Source organism: Ischnura elegans, chromosome X (assembly GCF_921293095.1).
Source record: "Ischnura elegans chromosome X, ioIscEleg1.1, whole genome shotgun sequence".
NCBI lineage: Eukaryota > Metazoa > Arthropoda > Insecta > Odonata > Coenagrionidae > Ischnura > Ischnura elegans.
This window is the reverse complement of record NC_060259.1, coordinates 94,359,075-94,372,566: the sequence shown is the minus strand read 5'-3', so window position 1 is coordinate 94,372,566 and position 13,492 is coordinate 94,359,075. Positions and strand designations below refer to the sequence as shown.

Below are 13,492 nucleotides of genomic sequence, written 5' to 3'. Positions count from 1 at the left end.
TTAACGTATGTAGTCTGTGTAAGCATTAAATTTCAAGGAAATAAATAAGTTAAAAAAGGTAATTTGTCATGAAAAAAATCAAAATATGACGGGTAGAGCTTCCTGCAGTTGTTCCCCAACGGCCCCCCGATAATTTTGTAAAGTTGCCCTTGGTTGATTGTTTGTAATGAAATATTCATAAAAATACCTGTCAGAAATGTATAGGACGTTTGTAAACGGTATTTGTGAACTTAATTTGCACTGAAATTATGAGTAGTTTATTATTTTGAGCCGGATATTGAGCAAGTGCATTGAAAGGGTCAATATTAGACATCTCGAAAAGAACTAATCAGAGCTCTGATTTGTTCTTTTCGAGTATAGAGGAAGTTCATTGACCTCACCCTGCTGTACAGCTAAAATGTCTAAGGAAACCTTGTCGGAAAGGATGATATGCATTACGCCTGGGAACATATTATGGATAAATTACATTATGATCGATTGATTAAGATGAACATTTATGGCGTAAAACAATTTTTTCTTGATTTCAGAAGGAAGAAGACCATTTTTTGTCATCACTCAGCATTGACTAATGTCAATTTCAGATGGGAAAGCAGAATTCAGGAATCTCCCTTAGATTAGCGAAATCGAGCCTAGTGAGCTCTTCTCATTTTTTCACTGTATTTACCCAATGCTATTGAATGAATGCGAATGTATTTACTATTTTTTATTTATTAACCTATCTCGCGTTTAGACTAAAATAACATTATGCTCCGAAACCATTTCCAATCATTTTTCATAACATCCGTTTTCATTATCATGTAATGCAAAATCTCTGTCTATTTCTATCACTATTAGGCTCTGGTGTGGCTTTAAAAAATAAATTTTATTTATAGTTCATTTAATGTTACGTAATTTATAGAAATGTCATATTAGTAATGGTGATGGTATACAGTGATTTTGTCATAATATTTAATGCCACAGTAGCGCTTAATGCATTCATAAAATGAACTAATGAATAAAATAAGTGCATGATAGTCATTTAATTCTTATTGCATCTAGGATAATTGGGACTTAAATGTTGCTCGCCACTCACGGGTGTGCGGGTGAGAGTGTTGTCCACGCACTGGATTTCGACTCCGACAAATCATGCCTCGCGCAGTGCGAGGTTGGCCACGCTACCTTCATAGTCGGGGTTTGACAATTATAAGCGGATTGTGTGAAGTCATTCAAACTTTCCTGAAGCGCGGGGTGAGAGCGTGTGTGCAACGCGCATGCGCAATAGCATCGCCGATGAGCGGATGGCTCGGAAAAGGCCACCATTGTCGTTGGTGGCGCGAAGATCTGAGCAAGGCCACCCTCTCGTCGTTCCGAAAGCCATCAATATTTGATGGGCGCTGGCAAAGTATTTCGCTTGCATCTTAGAATGCGAGCGCTTGTTCCGGGAGGTGGGGGGGATGTTGGAGAGCCAGGAGGTATGATCGGAGAAGGCAAGAGAAAGAAATCTGGAACTACGGAACGTGTCATCCTCCTTGGTTGTCCCGTTGTGTAGCGCTGGCTTTTGGAAACCAACTTTAATCTAAATTTTGATCAATTTTACAATGATGGGACGGAATTGAGCTTGACAACATCGAGTTTCAGATTTTTTATGCAAACGTATCGTTTTTTTATTTTTGTTTCATTATTTAATTTCGATTAATTTGTAAAATGTATACAGGCGTAAAGAGGCTTGCGCCGATAGGATAACGTGTGCCGGATTTTGACAGTATGGTCCATATACGCCTTCGGGCGCTTATGTAGTAGTTACTTCCTCTCTGTACGTGCCCTCGTAGTTATTGAAAGGCATAAGAGGTATCACTTTGCAGCTTGCCGCGGGATCGCTGTCTTGGCGTGTCAATTTGCAACGCACTATGTGACGACCAAGTTGCTTCGTCTGCTTGTCACTCATCTCCGACGAATCTCTTCATTTCCGTCGTGCGCTTTGCTTTCGTGAGTGGTCGATAGCGAGACCATTGCCGATGTAATCGTGGCCTCCAAGTGTGATGGCGGGAGTGCATTGTGGGCATGGGGGACGGGGAGATGAGGGCGAGCAGACCGCAGAGATTAAAATTGTGGCGCAGGGGAGTTGGGTGGGGGCCCCAGGGGGGGCAGGTGCAGGCCCCTGGATCGATAGGCGGGTGGGGATGGCGGCGTCTGCCCCTCTCCGCACTTGCGCCGCGCCCCAGCCTGCATCCGCGGGTGCATCGCGGCGGCCCGGCAAGTCGGTCGCCTTTTGCGCGCCGAGAGCGTGTGCGGGGGCGAATCTGCGCACGCGGCAAAGCTGGAGATCGCAGAATCCGAGATCACGTGACGGGTGTGATGAGTCTGATTGGTTGACGATGGCGTTTGTTTACTCGTTGCGTGCTTTGGTTGGAAATTTTATTTCCATTAAATTTAACCTCAGTGTCACTTCAAAGATGGACGATTTTCGGCTTTTGCTCATGTGATGTCAAAAGAGCATTCGAGATCGCGTGATTTGTCTGATTCACTGATTCCGATTTGAGCGTTTGTTTAAATGTTTTTTATTTAAATTCCGTTTCCGGTAATAATGCTGAAGTGATGGTTCCACTCTCGGCTTTCGTTGGCTGCGCAGCCACTTCGAGCGCTCTGTTGATATTTTCTCCGAGGTGCTGTCAGCAGAGCTATTTTTCTATCCAGTGTCAACCGGTAACAGAAAACCTATGTGCAAGAACCACGAAGAGATCATTTTTTGCGCAAATATTTCGGCATACGGGAGAAACTTCTCTTTTTCCATTGCCAGCGACTGTTGTCATTTTGACTCTAGTTTTTATTTCGTAGGAAATTTACAATTTGTTTTCAAAAATTCAAATTCTGGTGGCTGGGGATCGAAGCGACTTAGCTTGTAAGTAATAATAACATTTTCGCGCTGACTGGTAAATATCTAGTTCCTGCACTCGGATCTTGAATATTGCTTGTTGAGGTACATGATAAATGACCAATTATTATATTATTATTATATGTCGATTCTTAATAGCACAATCTTGAACAATCGAAACAACGATCATCTTGTTTGTTTCAGTCACTGTTATCTTTTTCTATTTTTATTACTTTTTGTTTGGATGATTGCCAGTTACAGCACATACGTCAGGTTGGCAAGGATGCCTGTTTCTCAATCTGATATCTGATCCATATGTAAAATTTGCCTGCCGCTTTTTAGGTTGTCAATCGGCAGCAAGCTTCATTTCCAATAATGTCATCAAATTCAATGTCGCGTCGTACACAAGTGAAAGGTTTTTGGAAAATACAATCATGTTTGATTAATCTAATAACGTCTGCTCATTTTGTCTCTCCATCTACAATCCCTTTTTCTCTTTCATGCATTCACTATGAACTGTAGTTCCCCGACTCGCGCCGTTTGCACTCCTAAGAGCAAGTGGCCCAACAAAGGTGTCCCCTCGTGTCCCCTTCCACCGTGCGGCTGACGATCTTTCGCAAAATCCGTTGAAATTGATCAAAAAATATTGGGGATATTCTTGATTTCCCTAGAGGCTGACTATGGCCAGCGTAGCTCGAGGCTCATACACCTCCTAGAATAATGTCGGTTTCCTAATATAGTATGACTTTTGTGGTGTTTTGCGATATCATTGACCTTTTCAAGGATTGTATAATGTTTCAACTTTATAGTTTCCGTGTCATAAATTAATTTTTATGTGGTCCCTGTCCCCCAACTAGCTGTCTCGTATACCTATGGCAGGATTGCATTACGTGCATTTATATGTTTTACGCAGACTTGAGGCTTACCAACTATGTTGATTACGTAGTTCATTTAGCGTTGTCAAGCATCAATCGCTTGATGAATAATTTCATCAATAGCACTTGTTCTGATGCAAATTAAAACAGCGTTTGTCATTGTAAGATGCTGCCTACTGTCCGAGAGTCTGTCTCCTGAGGTACTGAGTGAGCAAAATGAGCGTCAATCGCGCTTCTGGTTACAATCTGGTGACCCTCTTACATTTACAATCGAGGTGAAATTTCCCTCGTTTATTTTTCTTTCCTGCACTTGGGAGAATGCTTCAACCGGTTGAGGATGTATTGAAAAAACCATGGTTCATGACAGTATTAGCTGGTTGAAAGCAACGACTGGCCAAACTGAAGACCTTTCTTATTCCATTATCAATCGGGAAATTGTTCCGCATGGGGCGTTGTGAAGGTAACATTACGACAGTTTATATGAACGTTTGCATATTTAACCAATTTATTTACCCAAAGTTTTGAAAAATTGTGTAATTTCCACGGATTGGCGGAGTTAGTCGGAAACGGTCGTAAATGAAAACCCGTGGACCATACTAACCTCCTTCTGCCAGTTTGTTATCTCGTTCACGATTCAACAAAATATTGTCACCCACTCTGATGGTGGATATTGTAAATGTGAGATTGTCAGTGTGCATTAGTTCGGTAAGAGGATCTTCGCTCCTAAGACTGATTTCATTCTTTTGGCAGTTCAATACTAGACAAAGGAAAGTTACTATCATTCGTTTGTATTTCGTGCGTCAATGTTTTTGCCGTAATTGAACTGCTATACGTTATTTTGATGCTATTGATAGTGGCATCGAAAGACGTGGAAAAAACTGAATATTGTCTATGTGGGAGATTCATCATCATCATCATCACTGGTCAACAATCCTAGGATTGGTTTGACGCAGCTCTCCACTCAGTTCTCCTATCAGCTAATCTTTTCACTCCTACGTATTTCTTCTCTTTCATATCTCTCTTTACTTTTTCCATATATTTTGTTCGAGGTCTTCCTTTTCCATTCTTGCCTTCCACCTGTCCTTCGACGATTGTCTTCATCAGGCCATCATGTCTCAAGATGTGGCCTATAAGGTTGTTCCGTCTTCTTATTAAGGTTTTCATGAGGCTTCTCTTCTCTCCTACCCTTCTTAGGACTTCCTCGTTACTAACTCGGTCGATCCATTTGATTTTCATCATTCTTCTGTAGCACCACATTTCAAAGGCCTCTATCCTTGCTTTCTCCGCTGCGGTCATTGCCCATGCCTCATTTCCGTATAGGAGCATACTTCAGATGTATGTCCTCATAAATTGTTTCTTTACTTCCATATTTGAGTTTCCCGCTGTAAGCAGGTCTCTCTTTTGGTGGAATGCTCTCTTCGCCTGGGCTATTCTGCTGATAATTTCTTTCTTGCTTCTCCCGTCACTAGTTATCTTGCTTCCCAAATAACAGAATTCATCCACTTCTATCAGTTTTCGCCTCCCTATTTTAATGTTGGTCTTGACTTCTTCTCTTCTGCTGCATACTAAGATCTTGGTTTTCTTCGTGCTTATTTTCAGATGATATCTACTCATTACCCTAACCATATTAACCAGAATATTTTTCAAATCCTTCTCTGTTTCTGCTATAAAGGCTATGTCATCGGCAAATCTTAGCATGCTTATTTTTTCTCCATGGATATTCACTCCCAATGCCTTTTCTTTGATTTCCTTAATGGCTTTTTCAATGTATACGTTGAAAATTACGGGTGACAATGTACAGCCTTGTCGCACTCCTTTCGTAATTCTTGCTTCTTCACAGCTGGGCCCTGATTTTATCACGGCTACTTGGTTTTTGCATAAACTGTGGATGATTCTTCTGTCATTATAAAGAACCCCAATTTCCTTTAGGATTCCAAGCATTGTGCTCCAATCCACGTTATCAAATGCTTTCTCTAAGTCCACAAACGCAACGAATGTTGGCTTGTTCTTTTCCATTCTCTTTTCTATGAGCAGTCTTAGGGCCAATATTGCTTCCCTTGTGCCTTTGTTTTTTCTGAATCCAAATTGGTCCTCATCCAAGTACTCTTCTGCTTTTCGTTCTATTCTCCTATAGATGATCCTTGTCAGTATCTTTGATGCATGTGTAGTAAGGCTTATGGTCCTAAAATCTTCGCACTTCTCCGCTCTTTTCTTCTTAGGAATAGGGATTATAATGTTCCTCTCGAAATCCTTTGGTATCTCACCTGTCGTATACATTTCACTTATGATTTTGTATAGCTGGTTCAACGTCTTCTCTCCTGAATTTTTGATTAGTTCTGCAGGAATGTCATCAATGCCAGACGCTTTATTTATCCTGAGGTCTCTTACAGCCGCATCAAATTCCGATCTTAAAATTGGGGCTCCCATGTCATCGGCATCCACTTCCCTCTCGTTTTCGATAGCATTGGTTCTGAGGCGACTTCCTTTGTACAAATCTTCCAGATATTCCTTCCATCTCTTCCCTTTTTCTTCGTTTTCAATCAATAGTTCTCCGTTTTTGTCCCTAAGGGTATTATATCTTACGCCCCTTTCCTTAAAGTGGTTCCTCACTATCCTATAAGCGGCCTCTACTTTTCCATGTTTAAGATTGTTTTGCACGTCTTCGCAAATGCTTTTCATCCACGTTTCTCTAGCCTTCCGCGCTTTACGACATATTTCGTTCCTTATCCTCTTGTAACGATTCTGTCCTTCCTCTGTTTTCGCAGCCTTGTATTTTCTTCTTTCTTCAATGAGATCTAATACTTCCTGCGTGATCCATGGTTTTTTCATAACGACTCTTCTTTTACCAAGAACTTCCTCAGCTGCCGCCTGCAGACCACTTCTAATGGTTTTCCAACTCTCTTCCATTGGTTTGTTGGTCGTATTCTCCCCTATTTTATTTTCTACAGCCTCTTTAAAAGCCAGTTGATGCTGAACCTCCCTCAATTTTTCAACCTGCCATATGTTTTTCACGGCTTTCTTCAACTTTTTAAATTTAAGGTGGCATTTCATCATAACTAGGTTATGGTCACTATCGATATCTGCCCCTGGATAGCTTTTGCAGTCCTTCACCTGGTTCCTGAATCTTTGTTTCACTAGAATGTAGTCGATTTGGAATCTTCTACGGTCTCCTGGCATCTTCCACGTGTATCTTCTTCGCAGGGGATTTTTGAATAAAGTGTTGGCAACCACTAGCCTGTGCTCCGTGCAGAATTCAAGTAGCCTTTCTCCTCTTTCATTTCGGTTACCCAACCCATATTTCCCAGTTATTATTCCGTCTTGACCTTCGCCGACGACAGCGTTCCAGTCCCCTAAAATAATAAGATTTTCTTCCCCTCTTACCTGCTTGATAACTTCCGCTACATCTTGGTAGACATCTTCTACTTCTTCGTCTTCATAATCTGACGTAGGCATGTAAACCTGTACCACTACAGTAGCTACGGGTTTAGTATCTATCTTCACCATTACTATCCTTTCATTAAACTGCAGGTAGCTTTTAACACGCATCCCGGCGCTCTTTCTAAGCATTATGCCTACTCCAGCATTACCATTTAGCGATCCCGTGTGTATCATTCTGTAGCTTCCACTCCAAAAGTCTCCTTCCTGGGGCCACTTCATTTCGCTGATGCCTAATACATCGAGGTTCATTCTTTGCATCTCCACCTTCAAGTTCTCTAGCTTACCGCAGGTACGAAGTGATCTGACGTTCCATGTTCCTATCCGTAACATTCTATCTCGTTTGACCGATGTACCCTCTCGAGTAGTCCCCGTCCGGAGATCCGAATGGGGGACTAGTTTACCTCCGGAATATTTTACCCGAGAGAATTCCATTCCATATGTGGGAGATTAACTCTGGTTAAATAAGCAGAATTTCAGGGTAAAGCAGTCAGGAAAGCATAGATAATCGTGGCTGAGATCGAATACACTTGTGCTGACTCCATGTATCCAGTTACATCGCTACTCCTAGTCATGATTCTTGTTGAATTAAATTTTATTGCCTCTCCTTGAGAGTGTTTTTTTAATAAATCAGCATTTCAATTAGTAACTAAGTAGGAGGATTACGTAAAGCCAGTGAACTGTGCTCTAAACTGGAATTAAATTAGCGTTACTGTGCGGCAAGGAATGAAAATCTTTTTTTACATAATTATGCACGTAATGCGGCGGCTAATTAGCCAGCATATTCCATTAGGAGCTCAGAATTAATTGGGTCCTTGAAGGGGCGCGACATGGAAAGAGACGTGCCTCTTGGTCCGTGCCGGATGGGGAGTGGATTGGGGGAGGGGAGGCGTGGGAAGGGGTGCGCAATGCCTCGCTTCATTTTTTTTCGTTTACCTTTAATTTCATTCGCGCCGCCGAGTTTATTTGGCTCCTGTCTGTTCTCTCATTTTGATGTCTTCACCGAGGGCTGAGTTTCCTTCTCATCATTATTCTCTGCGTCACAATTTGCGACTCTTGAGTGTAACCCGTTTACTATCAAGGCACTTCACGTGGAGGCTGGTGGCGTACATTTGAAATTCGTGGATTTTTGCAGTGCTTACCTACTCCTTGGTAGAAGCTAAATTGCGCAAATGGAGTCATGGCCGCATTAACCCTTTCCGGTCAAATTTTTTATTATCTTATTTTTTCAAAGTAATTTTTCGGAAAAAATTGACATGATTGATCAGTGCCCTCTAAATGTTCTTATTTTATTGTTTAAAATAAATAGCTACTGTAATAGTATCCATGTTCTATCGAAGAGTTTATTCTTGGAAAATTTTCGATGTGTGATTTCTCTTGAAATAATCTATAATCCGTCGAGGCCTTGTATAATCGCAGTGCCTTGTGATATCGAGCTAAACTCGTCGTTGGATCTGATGCTAGCTCTACTAGCTGTAGGCCTATCGAGTCAGCCTCGACGTTGGACCGCAAAGGGTTAATGACACGTGTAGTGCCGCAAACGCATAACTAGAGATAAATGATGTCTCGTGACGACCGCTGATGTGTCCTCATATCATGCTTAGTGGAAAAATCCGGTTCTTTTGGTCCGAAATGTTACACTTCAAGTCTGAAAAATTAGCTCTGGAATATTTTGTGGACAAAATACAGTGAAACCTGTATTATGCGTCCACCGAACGGAAACGAAAAGTGGCCGCTGGAGAGAGGTGAGATGAGAAAGATGTTTCGAGAGGAGGCCGCTGAAGAGAGTTGGAGGTTAGCGTTGCTTTAACGGGAAATACGTGGGACTTCGGGGAAAGAGGTTGCTGCTGCTAGGAAGTGGCCGCATGGGCAGCTGGTTCTTCTGGAAATTTCCCGATAAGTGACGCGATCAAATGGAGACGATTGGGTTCAAATTATCGTGCTTGAAAACGAAGATAAATTTCTCACTGGTGTTGCAAACCAAGATGTTGAAATCCACGAGTAAAATATTTTATTTGGATTGATAAAATGTATCGGAAAAAAAGCAGAAAAAAAGGTGTCCATGAATGAATAATGCGAATTTTTACCCGGGCTTCACGAATTTTTCATGGGCTTGGAAGTAATCTGGTGACTTATCACTTTTAATGGCTTCAGTTCCTGCTCTTTTATAAGCTCACTTCCCATCTCAGAAACGAATTTGTCGTCGATTTGATGGTAAACCTCAGAATGAGAAACGATCTGCCAGAGCACACACTCGACACATGGCAGGTCCCGCAGGAGATCCCCCCCGCCCCCCTGCCACTCATCTGCTGCCTCCCTTCCGGGCCGTTGCCCGCAAGCTGCTGGCCTTATCCCTCCTCCCCACCATCACCAAAGCGGCCACAGCCACACATGGCCATCGCCAAGTGACGCACCGCACCATCTCAAATGTCTGCCAATCGGAAATTCCGTGGGATGAGGCAAAAACCCTGATGACCGCTCTGTCCATCGCTATGACCAACTTTGTGTGATGCATGATTGCGAAGAGTTCAAAAAATAAAGCGACCCGTATCTTGACGGAGCATCATTTACATCTTGTTCTTATTGGGCCGTGAGTTTGACGGCAATAACCCTTTTGCAGAAAAGTTGACGACGTCACCAACTCGTGTCGAGTGGGTCACCGCTTCTTCTCATCTGCTCCTCGACCTCGCCTATCGTTCTCTTATATGACTGGTTACTGTTCGCTGCTGAGTGGGTCTTTCACTCGGAAAGCAGCACCCACTCCCACTGCCGCCTGCATTCCTCCTCTCTTCACGAGCGCACCTCCACGAGCGGTCTTTTTACGTGCAAGCGACATTATTTCTCCCACAAACTACGCCAGTCCCACCTCGTTTCAGCGACCAATTACTCCAAATGCAGCGGTCATTTCGGCCTACAGCAAATTCCGAATCGACCGCCGCGCCGCCTCGTAATTCTTTGGAATCTTATTTGGGAATTGACCTCCTCGAATGTAGAAACTCAACGTTGTGTCTATTGCGCTTCTTATGTGCGTTCTCGATTTTTATGAGAAAAGCGGCTCCTCCGTGTCAATGGCATTTACGGATGAAGTGAACATTTTTGAAGTCGATAAATTCAATCTTATTTTTGGTGGAAAATTGATTAATGCCTTTTCTTATTATTGATCAGTCCTGATAACCTTTCGTCTTTAACATCCATTTAGCGGTCACCTTCTCAAGCGGCCACTTGCCATCAGCCACTTAATCGCTCTCGAGTCTTTCCATTCAATTCGGAAGTTCATCATAGAAGCACAGATCGCCGCTGTAGGGATTAAACGTCACAAAATAAGTTATTCCAACTATGTGTTCTCTCGAGTGGTTTGATGCCGTGAGGGTGTGTTATTGCTAAGCTGAGGGCATTGCTTAAAATGCCTACTTTTTCTTTTACTCTGGAAACCAATTTTATGAAGTTTTAAGTTCATCTAGGATTATTAATGGCGAAATTAAGGCGATTGTTTACTGCTTGAAATTTCTATTTTACCTTTTTATGTCTTTTTCTGCTTCTATTGCCTGTTTAAGGGCCCAAAATAGCAAAAAAATCCATTGCCACCAAAATTCTCTTTATTGCGGAGCTAGTTTGTTATTTCAGTTTCTCTTTTAATATTTCACCGTGTATGTCATTAAACCGTATAATGTCTTTAAACATTCTTAAAAAATATTAACCATAGAATTATTACATAAAGAGCAGAAAAAGAGCTATGGTAATTTTACGCGATGCGTATATGCGATGATTACGATTGCCAAAAACTTGTGTTCGAAGGCACGACTCGGTATTGCTGAGTTTAAAGATATTATGCCCGAAGTTAGTATGCCTTCACATCCGGTATTGATATTATGGGGAGCATGGATATATACTGGATTATAATCTGCAGTTAAAATTATTGAAAAACGTAAGATGTGTGACAGGAATAATGTGCGCCTCAGATACATCAGTTCGGACATCTTTTTCACCCACTTAAAGGTTCACTATTGTAACAAATTTCGCCCTGTAACCCATTCTTATACCCCATATTCGTCCTTCTCCGCACAACACGACTTTAAGTCACTTGTGCATGGTAATAAGATAAATGCTAAGTCAATTTCACAAATTTAATTTCACTCAAAAATACTCAGTAGGATAACCTGTGAAGGTTGAAACCGGTCGAGTAAAAATAAATTTGCGGAATCAACTAAGAATTATTTGTATTACTATGCCTAAATTCTACGAAGGAAACCTGTTTTAGTTGTGCATAATTCCCAAACCACGGTAAGCCACAACAATATCCTCCTCCGATGAGCCGATGGACTACGATAGGCCTCGTGTGAGGTTGAGGGGTCATTTTTCATGCTAGAGAAATATCCAGACTGGCTCCCAGCATCAGTTGCATTTAGGAATTTTTTTACATTACTGGAATGCATTTAGGAAAATATGTTTTTGTAAATTTTAATGTGATTTTATGTAAGTAAATATTTTGTATTTTATGTTTCCTCAATTTATCAGCTAACTAGCAGGCCGCCCGGCATTGCTCTGGAAGGATGCTACCCAGAGAAGTGGGAAACTTGGCATTCAGGGTCACATGGCAGGATTTTTTGGAAAAGGAACCAAGTAGGTATGATGATGGTACATATATGTTAATGCAAATAATGATTTCCAATTATCGCGCACTGGATCAGCTTATACCCCGCTCCACACAATTGATCGTTGTGTGTGTCTGTACGTACGTAGACCAAAAACGCTGTGTAAACGCATATCCCAGCAAAAAGGTTTAAACCGAGAGGATTAATAGTTACGTCAAGGAAATTGCATAGAGGAGGCCTAATTCCATCGGATAGAAGGCTGATTTCTGTTGCCACTTCGGTCGCATTTTCATCGGTGTTCAAAAATGCCCGCGTCGCGGTGATGAGAGCTATGCGATCAACTTTTTTCCAATATTGCACTGTACAATGTATCTAATTGCGAGGAATGACATCGAAAAGTCAAGAATTTGATACATCACATCAAAAGATATGTAAATGTCAATTAACACCCTTAATTATACCCTTTTCCCCGTGACAATCGGATCACTTTGTTCGTCAGCGACGCGAGCGGCGACTTCTGTAAACCCATTTAAATGCGCGGTGGGTGACAACGCATTTAGAGGCCGACTTGAGGACCCTCTTTTGTAATATTCGTGAGTTACGTGTAGAATCCTTTGAGTTTTGTTTTCCCTTCTGGAAGTGTTAAAAGGTGAGCCTGCCGGTCAGGGTGTCCAACCACAGAAGTTGCATGAAGTGACATAACAAACGGTATTGAGAAAACTACGAAAAGGACGAGTCGAACACAACGAAAAGTAGCTCTAAGGGTCTTGGGAGCATGAGATGCACCTACGTACCAACTTTGGTCGCAATCCGTGTAGCCGTATGGAAATTCATGGCGGGCAGACATCCCCTTGTTTACATGTAGATTTTATTTGGGGTTTTGTCTTCATTCCTCCTCATAAGTTTTACCGATAAGTAATCCTGTATTTCAGCCCGAAATTAACATTAAAATGCTTCTTTGTGGCATTAAGCCCCATTATGTTTCATGCTTGCCTCAGTGGAGGCGAGGTGAAATCTTCTTGCTAATCTTGGGAATAGGGGTTCGAGTCCCGCTTGGGTTGGTATTTCAACTCCCAAGGCATAGATGTACGCCAATTTCTGTTTGCCAGGTCCGTGGAAAACCTGATTATAGGCTCAGCCTTTTGCAATTCCAGGACCGATGGATTCGTCCATAATGTAAAAAATATTTTAAGCGCATACTTTGAAATTCTTAGTGCCTAAATGTCCTCAGCTTATTTATTGCTCCAGTAGGAATCCCCTTCCGTCCGCTCGTCCCCTGCCCCTGTTTGCAACCACTCCCAATCCATTTGATCTTCGCGACCACGCTCATGTGCACGTGATAGGGTAGTTTCCTTCATCAAAGTAAACGAAATGCATTGATTGCTATTCGTTAGCGCTACCTGCCAGAAGGGTACTCTGCTACCTGCGTCGTATCAGCGCTCAAGCCTCGCCTCAAGGTCACCTCACAGGGCGGCAGCGGGAACCAGAAATACGTCACACGGACTTTTCCCATCATTCCTACTTAGCCGTCGCGTTTTCGCGCGCTTGAAATTTTTCACTTTTCGTAAAATCGCGAAAAATATATATCGTCATTCGAAAATCTAAGAGCGTGAAATGCGTACACAAGGAGTAATAATCTTTCCATTTAGACAATAAAAAAATAATAGGAAACCACCCTATTGCTGCCTTTAGTGTGGAGATATTTATGCCATGTAAGGAATGCAACGAGGCTCCTGACT

General features: G+C 42.1%; 1 protein-coding gene across 1 annotated transcript in view; it reads right to left on the bottom strand.

Annotated features, from left to right (window-relative positions):
- Positions 1–13,492, bottom strand: part of LOC124171212 (diencephalon/mesencephalon homeobox protein 1-like) — a 177,008-nt gene that overhangs the window by 28,985 nt on the left and 134,531 nt on the right. The window lies entirely within an intron of this gene.